We start from the raw sequence: 9,869 nt of genomic DNA, 5'->3' as shown, positions 1-9,869 counted from the left end.
AAACATTAATATCTCTGTCATTTTTAATCGACTGGAAAAATTCTCGGCAAACACGCGGCGGAGGGGGGCTCTGAGCGAGGTGGCCAAAAATGACTGCCATAGGTGGCGGCGTTCTCTTGGAAATCGCAGCACAGTTGGCCAAAACCGGTCAAGAACAGACTTTTAGTATTATAGATACAGCTGTGTTACTCAGTGAGATGATAAAATGCTATGAAGTGATAAATGCCGAGTCATTGGGTATTTTTAAAGTGAAGATTGATAGGTTCCTAATTAGTAAAGGCATCAAAGATTCCTGGAAGAAGGCCGGATAATGGGGTTGAGAGGGAAAAATAGCTCAGCTATGATTAAATGTTTGAGCAGACACGATGAGTTGAATGACCTAATTCTGCTCTGAATTTGTATGATCTTATAAACATTTCCTCACTGGGGTCAAGATGAAAAATGATTCCTTTAAACCCTTGGTAGACACAAATGCTGGAGAAACTCAGCGGGTTTAACCCTTGGTATCTAGGGCCTGGTAATGAAAACCTCTTTCCCATCTCCTTTCTGCGTCTTTCAGTTGCTTGTCTTGATCTAAATGTTTTTCTAATTAGGTTGTCATCCCAAGAAGGATGCTTTTTCAAGCTCCGTTGAAAGTGATCAACCTGGATTTTTACCAAAGCCTTGAAATTAACCAAAATGTCTTTAAGGATTAGACAAATCTGTAAGTCTTTCGAACATGAAACTACTGCATAAGACAATGACCTTAAAATATTTTGAAGAAGTCTGAAGAAGGGTTTCGGCACGAAACGCTGCCTATTTCCTTCGCTCCATAGATGCTGCTGCACCCGCTGAGTTTCTCCAGCACTTTTGTCGACCATAAAATATTCTGCATTCAAATCCTATGAGAATTTCTTTTCCAGATTTGAAATATTGGCAAACCAATGTAATTTGAAACATTATTGAGAATTCTGCATTTACTGGCATCACCCTGTCTGGATTAAAAATATATAAATGCTGTATTGAGAAGTAATCTCCACTACTGTACTGACATTGTAAACATTATTCAAATTGCCTTGACTTCAGTGCCATATACTTTCAATTTAAACACAGACTAAGTGTTTAAAGACAGTCCACATCTATGCTGGCAAGTTTCTGTAGAAACGCAATAAGCATTCAATTAAACTGACCTTTCCATTACTGAAGTGAACTAAAAGGTTGTATAGTGTTTGTTATATTGCAGAGATAATTATTTATTTGTGGCATTTGATTCTGAAGATTAAATTGAACTGCACGATCTTTGTCGATTTGGGGATAGTTTTGAAACTAAAGGAATGTGTCCCTGAAAATCCATATTGTTGTTAATACAGCCATGACGGCAGCAAAAGGCCAGTGAGGCCTGGCCTTCGAAAGGCCTGGTGGTGACCTGGACTGCATGACGCATGTGGAATTTACAGGGCCACATACTGTGGAATGGGAAATGGCTGTGTCCTCATGGTATCTCGATTGTGAATGATTCATTCTACTGCTTGCTGCAGGCACCCACTGAGCCAAGTAACAACTAAAAATACTGGAAACACGCAACAGGACAGGCAGCGTCTGTACTGGGTAATAGCAGCATGTCAGGGATGATGGGGAGAAGGCAGGAGAATGGAGGTGAGAAGGAAAGATAGATCAGCCATGATTGAATGGCGGTGATGGGCCAAATGGCCAAATACTACTCCTATCACTAAGCCACGATTGAATAGTGGATTAGATCTGATGTGCCAAATGGCCTAATTCTGCTACTAGAATTTATGAACTTATGAACTTATCTGTGGGAAGAGTGACAGTATTAATGTTTAAGGCTGGAAACACGTTTGCAGGAGCCATCTGTTGTTTGTGGCAGCTGAACTATGGCATTCCAACAAATCTCGTGGATATATGGGGATATTTATGATGCTGAGGATATTTTTGCCAGTGTTCACACTGGATGCCATCAAGAAGGGGGATTCCAAGCTGAGTTATTTTATTTGTCTAAAATGGCAATCTAAAATCTAATCTCCCAGCTCGGATCACACCAGCTTCACAAAGATCAGGCAGCAAATTTTACATCTTCCTGAAGTCTGAATGATTCTTTACATATTTGACAATGACACCTTTTATTTAGGATGCTGACAAATTGTTAATTCATAAAAAACTTTAATTTGATATATTGCAGAAAATATACATGACTGTACCATTTTATGCCCTGTGTTTTTACTTTAGTTTTAAAAGGTTAATGAACTTTCATTGTTGTGCCTGCAAAGTCTGCTCCGGGTAATTATGTTACAATGGAAATAATCAGTGGGAATTTTGTAAAAGCAACATTAATATCTCCTCTTTTTTAATCGACTCAAAATTCTCGTCAAACACGCGGCGGAGGGGGGCTCCTGAGCGAGGTGGCCTTACGGCCTAGGTGGCGGCGTTCTCCATCGGAATCCAGCCAGTTGGCCCCCGGTCAGAACGACTTTTAGTATTATAGTATCCGCTGTTGTTACTCAGGGGCGATGATACCATGCTATGAAGTGATAACTGGCCGAGTCATTGGTTATTTTTAAAGGTTGAGATTGATAGTTTCCCTAATTTAGTAAAGGCCTCAAAGACCCCTGAAGAAGGCCGTAATGTGGGTTGAAGGGAAAAATAGCTCAGCTATGAATTAATGTTTGGAGCCCCCACGAGTGCATTGAATGACCTAATTCCCGCTCTGAATTTTGTTTGATCTTATAAACATTTCCTCACTGGGGTCAAGATTAAAAATGATTTCTTTAAACCCTTTGTAGACACAAATTCTGGAGAACTCATCGGTTTTAAACCCTTGATATCTAGGGCCTGGTAAATGAAAAACCTCTTTCCCCATCTCCTTTCCGGCCTTCATTCAGTTGCCTTGTCTTGATCTAAATGTTTGTTCTAATTAGGTTGTCCATCCCCAGAGGGATGCTTTTTGAGCTCCGTTGAAAGGTAGCAACCTGGATTTTTACCAAAGCCTGAAATTCACCAAATGTCTTTAAGGAGTTAGACAAATCTGTAAGTCTGCGAACATGAAACTACTGCATAAGACAATGACTTAAAATATTTTTGAAGAAGTTCTGAAGAAGGGTTTCGGGGCACAACGCCTGCCTATTTCCTTCGCCGGTCTCTAGATGCTGCCTGTCACCCCGCTGAGTTTCTCCAGGACTTTTGTCGACCATAAATATCTGTGCATTTTCAAATCCTGATAATTTCTTTTTCCAGATTTGAAGTATTGCAACCCAATGTATTTGAAACATATTGAGAATTTTCTGCACTTTACTGGCATCACGCCTGTCTGGATTAAAATATATAATGCGGTCTTGAGAAGTAACTCCACTACTTGTAACTGACATGTAAAACATTATTCAAATGCCTTTTACGTCAGTTGCCTATACTTTTCAATTTTAAACCTAAGTGTGTTAAAGACAGTCCACATCTATGCTGGCAAGTTTCTTAGAAACGCAATAAGTCATTTCAATTAAATTGACCTTTCCATTTACTGAATGAACTAAAGTTTGTATAAGTGTTTGTTATATTGCAGAGATAATTATTATATTGTTGCTTTTGATTCTAATATTAAATTGAAACTGCACTTCTTTGTCTTATTTGGGGATAGTTTTGAAACTAAAGGAATGGTTACGCCATCACGGCAGCAAAAGGCCCTGGCCTTCGAAAGGCCTGGTGGTGAACCTGGACTGCTGACGCATGTGGAATTTACAGGGCCACATACTGTGGAATGGGAAATGTCTATGTCCTCATGGTATCTCGATTGTGAATGATTCATTCTACTGCTTGCTGCAGGCACCCACTGAGCCAAGTAACAACTAAAAATACTGGAAACACGCAACAGGACAGGCAGCGTCTGTACTGGGTAATAGCAGCATGTCAGGGATGATGGGGAGAAGGCAGGAGAATGGAGGTGAGAAGGAAAGATAGATCAGCCATGATTGAATGGTGGTGATGGGCCAAATGGTCTAATTCTACTCCTATCACTAAGCCACGATTGAATAGTGGATTAGATCTGATGCGCCAAATGGCCTAATTCTGCTACTAGAATTTATGAACTTATGAACTTATCTGTGGGAAGAGTGACAGTATTAATGTTTAAGGCTGGAAACACGTTTGCAGGAGCCATCTGTTGTTTGTGGCAGCTGAACTATGGCATTCCAACAAATCTCGTGGATATATGGGGATATTTATGATGCTGAGGATATTTTTGCCAGTGTTCACACTGGATGCCATCAAGAAGAGGGATTCCAAGCTGAGTTATTTTATTTGTCTAAAATGGTAATCTAAAATGTAATCTCCCAGCTCGGATCATGCCAGCTTCACAAAGATCAGGCAGCAAATTTTACATCTTCCTGAAGTCTGAATGATTCTTTACATATTTGACAATGACACCTTTTATTTAGGATGCTGACAAATTGTTAATTCATAAAAAACTTTAATTTGATATATTGCAGAAAATATACATGACTGTACCATTTTATGCCCTGTGTTTTTACTTTAGTTTTAAAAGGTTAATGAACTTTCATTGTTGTGCCTGCAAAGTCTGCTCCGGGTAATTATGTTACAATGGAAATAATCAGTATTATCTACACTACTTGGGGAGAAAAATAAAATAAGAATAAAAATGTCCCATGCTTATCCATTCCTTTCAATCCAATCCATGAACATTGATCTCCAATTTCCGGTAGCACTTGCTGTCTCCTCCCCTTCTCAGCTCTCTCTCGGCCCTCTGGCTCCTCCTCTTCCTTCCCCCCCCCCACCCTACATCAATCTGAAGAAGGGTTTCAGCATGAAACGTTGCCTATTTCCTTCACTCCATAGATGCTGCCTCACCCGCTGAGTTTCTCCAGCACTTTTGTCTACCTCCGATCCACACTTATCTTTACCTTCCGCAGATGTAACCTCGTCCAACAAGTTACTCCAACACTTCATCTTTTGTTCAAGATTCCAGCATCTGCAGTTCATTGTGTCCCCATGCTTAAGTTGTTGTTCTTGGGACGGTGGCTTTTTGCACAAAAGTCTCATGAGCCCGTTTGTTTCTAATGGTGTTTGCCCATGGCTGCAGCCAAGTCATGAGAGAGAAAAACACCCACATGATAGACTGTGAACTGCGAATAAAGATTCCTTGCAATCTTTTAAATTCATCAAAAGTGACAGGTTGTAAATCTAATTTGCTGTTATACCCATCACTATAACATGACAATGTTGTAACTTGTTTGTGGAAACCATGCTTATTAATTGATATGGCCTTCAATGCTCCAGTTTAAGGCCATTGGCTTGTGTACACAATTGATAAAAATGCTGGTGCTTGAGTCAGGTCCCACATATGTTATCAATGGTCACTGAATCTAACCATTCAGTGCTAAACTTGTGAAATCTTCCAATCTGCCTTGTACAGACTGCGTTAGAGAGCCAAACACCCCCATTGTTGATGCAAAAAGGGACAATTGGTTAAAATAGGGGAACAATGACTTGTGTGTTTGCAATATTGAAAAGAAAATAGCACCAAGTATTCAAGTTAATTTCTGTTTAAAGATAATTGGAGAACCATACAAAATAATTTTTTTACGCCCCTTAAAATTTTTTCCACATGATGGTTGCTGGGGAAGATGAATGAAAATATTTTAAGCACTTTTTATTATTTGCCTAAGAAGTACTGTGGCATGGAAAGATACAAATAGGTTTCACTCAGAGGGTAGTCCATATCTATAATGAACTGCCTTGTGTAGTTTGTTTTTATCGTATTTATGGCCTCCACCCCTCAAACTATTTTTAGTTTACAATATTAGATTATCACTAGAGCCAGGATATTTAGGCACTAAAAAACCCTGAAATAGGCGGGCAAAAAGGCATAATAAAATTTCAAAAAAGGCACGAAAAAGACATTTATGACAAAAAAAAGCATAAAAAGGCATTTATTTCCAAGGTACACAAAAAAACTGGAGAAACTCAGCGGGTGCAGCAGCATCTATGGAGCGAAGGAAATAGGCAACGTTTCGGGCTGAAACCCTTCTTCAATCATTTATTTCCAACACCAAAACATGGTTAAAAATAATAATTATAAAGGAATATTTCATTAAATGACCAAAGTTGCCTGATTGCACATAATTACTAGCATATTTTTTTCAAATTATCTGGTGTTAAACTATGCCGTCTGTCAAACAGAGTATGCTTCAGTTGTGAAAAACTTCTTTCTACCCCAGCTGAGGTCACTGGTGCATACTCGAAACAAGCTACAGACTCTATGTTGATATCTTGTGTATTACAACTATCTTTCAGAACTTAGCTATGTTTTGTATTTCTTCAAGATCTTTGTTAGCTAAAATCACATCTCTCACGTTTTCCGTGTATGTCTTTACCTACATCGCCAAGGACTTTACGAATATTGTCAGTTACTTTGTTGAAAACCAGCAAGTTATTCACTAATGTTTTGCCACGTTTCTCAAGGGAAGTGATAGCTTGTGGGAAGTTTGCAAAATTGGAAGCAATAAACATAAGATCGTGGTGGAGGGATTTTTCTGCATTATTTCACTGTAGATCCTGACTGCATCAGATTCTTCTTCAAAACAATTGACGATTTATTTATCTTTTCAAAATTTGCAGCATAGTAGAGTACAGCAGAGAGCCATGTACCCCACCTAGTCAAAACGGGCTGAGGAGGTAGCGTAATCTCGGGTGCCATTTCCTTGAACAACTGCACATGTGACGGCACTCTGAGGATTTTCTTGACATTGGAAACTAGGCGATTAATATTTGGAAACAAGCTACGTATGTGCTTGGCAATTCTATGAAGTCCTTGAGCTAAGCTAATGCAACATTTTGGGGAATAGTACTTTAAGTCACCAACAGAAGAATATTCTCGTGTTTTATACCTTCTGACCAAAGTACAGCAAATGAAGATGTATACAACTGAGCAATAGCTGAGTTGCTTGACTTATCCAATACTTCCAATGTCAACAAATACTCCTTTGATGGTTGTCCTGCCTCCAGTGTACCGATGACCACATTGGCAACATATCTCCCCACAGCATCGGTTGTCTCATCTATTGAGATCCATATTTTGTTGCGTGCAACATCATCTCAAATTTTCTGCACAACAATGTTGAAATTGCTGTCAACATAATGTTTATGTAATGATGACTTGCTTGTTCCTTTCTCTAGTTCTCTAAAAAACCTCAGAGAGATTTGTTTTCCAATTTCCGCAGTGGAATTTCAGCAACAATGAATGCCCTGCACTCTCGAAAACTCAGATTTGCGACTGGAGCCAGCAGTAAATGTAATGACGATACAAGCGTGGGTATTTTGCTTGGGTCGTCTACATCCCAGCGGTATCAACATTGACTTTTCTAATTTTACATAGACCTTGTCTTCTCCCCCTTCCCAGCTCTCCTTCTGGTCCTACTGCCTCAATTTCTTCCATGTTTTTTCTCGCCCCCCCCACATCAGTCTGAAGAAGGGTCTCATCCCAAAATGCCACCTATTTCTTCTCTCTGTATATGCTGTCTCACCTGCTGAGTTTCTCCAGAATTTTTTGTCTACCAGAATTTTTCCAGCATCCGCAGTTCTTTCTTAAATAGATCTTGGAGAAAAATGGATCAGCGGGCAGCGGCACGAACGAATGAACGGCCGTGGTTTTGCACCGGTGGTGGAAGTTTTCTTGTAAGTTACACTATGATTACAAGTTAATAATAACATATGTATTAACATGTTAACATAGAAAACGTTATTGTAATAATGGTACAACAAGAGAAAATTGCAAGGCCTTATAGTAAAACAGCAAAAAAAGGCTGATTTAGGCAATCGATCGTGAAAAAGGCGTTATCCTGGTGAAATCATCAAAAAAGCAAAACCCTGGCTCTAATTATCACATTACGAAGATCAGTTCTAAATTGATTCGTGTAACAGATGAGAATGCCTTTGGAAATGTCTTCAAATAATCTTTCAAATGTTTCAAACATTTAAAAAAAAAAAAAAAATTGTTTGACTTTGTCTATGTCAATACCTCAGATTTTCCATTTGACTGCGCATCGATATCTTGTTTGAATTCAAATTTTCTCTGTTTTTATTCACATCTTACCATTGTCACAAATCATCAAAAGGTTTGAGTTTCAGTCATTTGCGACATTCATTGCGCATTTATTTTTCAGAAAGGAAGAAAGGTGTTCGAAATATTTGCAAATTGCACCACATTATCCACAGTTGCAGTCTGTTTATGTGTCTGCAGTCTGAATTTCGTCACGTCGACGCAGGCACGATTGCAAAATATGTTCATGTTACAGCAAGACTTTTGATCCTTATCTTACAAGGTAGTTTTACTACCTGCAGCTCAGTATGTTGTTGTTAGTGATCGATGGGCAACTCAAAATAGCATTCTTGGTATATATAAAAAGCATGTACATATATATATATAGCTGTTTCTTGATTTAACAACAATGGATTCAAAGATTAATCACAGCATTCCTTCTTTGATCATGTGATCTTTCAGTGGCTGCTTAGTTATTTTGCAGTTGGAAGTCATTAGTCTAGTTCACTGACACTGAGGACAAAATATTTTAATCTTTTCCATTTCTGACATTTTTTCGAAAGATAAAGACAAAAATGTTAAGGATTCATGATTAAAATGGACGTATAGGAGGTCAAGTATTGCCCAACTTATTTTCAAGCTGTTCATGCCTTGATTTAACTTTGACTCCAGCCTGCCACAGCACATGCACAGTGTTGGTAAACATGGTACAGATGCGTAACCCAGTCTAAGTGGCAGCTAGGATGACAAGCAAGCCCACTTTACTTCCAGCCCTTTTCCCAATCAAATGTTGACATTGGAAAGTCAAATCGACTTGATAGCTCCAGACAAAATGAGTAGGAAGAAACGGCAGATGTTGGTTTAAACCGAAGATAGACACAGAATGCAAGAGTAACTCAGCGGGACAGGCAGCATCTCTGGAGAGAAGGAATGGGTGACGTTTTGGGTCGAGACTCTTCTTCAGACCCTTCAGGTGTTTCTTTCTGAAACTTTCTACTTTCCAGCTGTACTCTCTCGGGCCTGTGCTACTTGAGGTCTCATTCCGTGATTGTCTCAAGAGCCTTCAGTGAATAACCAATTATTCAGCTGCTTTGTGGCTATTATAGCAGCACCTCACAACAGAAAGTGTGCCTCTCAAATAGATAAGTTTTTAGCTATTTAATGTTGGAATAACTCAATGGGTCAGGCAGCATCTCTGGAGAACATGGATGGGCGATGTTTTGGGTTGGAACCCTTCTTCAGACCAACGTGTTTGGTTGAGAGGTGCAGCATGGAAACAGGCACTTCGGCCCACTGAGTCCATGCTGACCATTGATCACTCGTTCACACTAATGTATGTTATCCCATCTTCTTATTCACTCCCTACACATTAGGAGGAATTTACAGAGGCCAATTTATCTGCAAACCGTCTTTGGGACGTGGGAGGAAACAGAGCACCCAGACAAAATCCAAGTGGTAACAGGGAGAACGTGCAAACTCCACACAGACAGCACCAGAGGTCAGGATGAATTCAAGTATCTGATGCTGTGAGGTGGCAGCTCAGTGCCACTGTGCAGAGTAAGGAAATAAACCTGCTTGTTGTAATTCTAGTTTCAGTGCAGACAGTATCGAGCCTTTATGATCTCATTTTAGATTCATAGCATTATACAGTTGTAAAGTTATTCTTTAAAATCCCTTCCTCTCACCTTAAACCGATACCCCATGGAAGAAAGATTCTGATTATCTACTCTATCTATGCCTCAGAATTATATATAATTGTAACAGGTCACCCCAGCCTCCAGAAAACAAAGCCAGCCTATCCTATCTCTTGCCATTACCTAAACCCTCA

This window comes from Leucoraja erinacea, chromosome 1 (assembly GCF_028641065.1).
Source record: "Leucoraja erinacea ecotype New England chromosome 1, Leri_hhj_1, whole genome shotgun sequence".
In the NCBI taxonomy this organism is placed as follows: Eukaryota; Metazoa; Chordata; class Chondrichthyes; order Rajiformes; family Rajidae; genus Leucoraja; species Leucoraja erinaceus.
Note: the sequence above shows the minus strand (reverse complement) of the source record.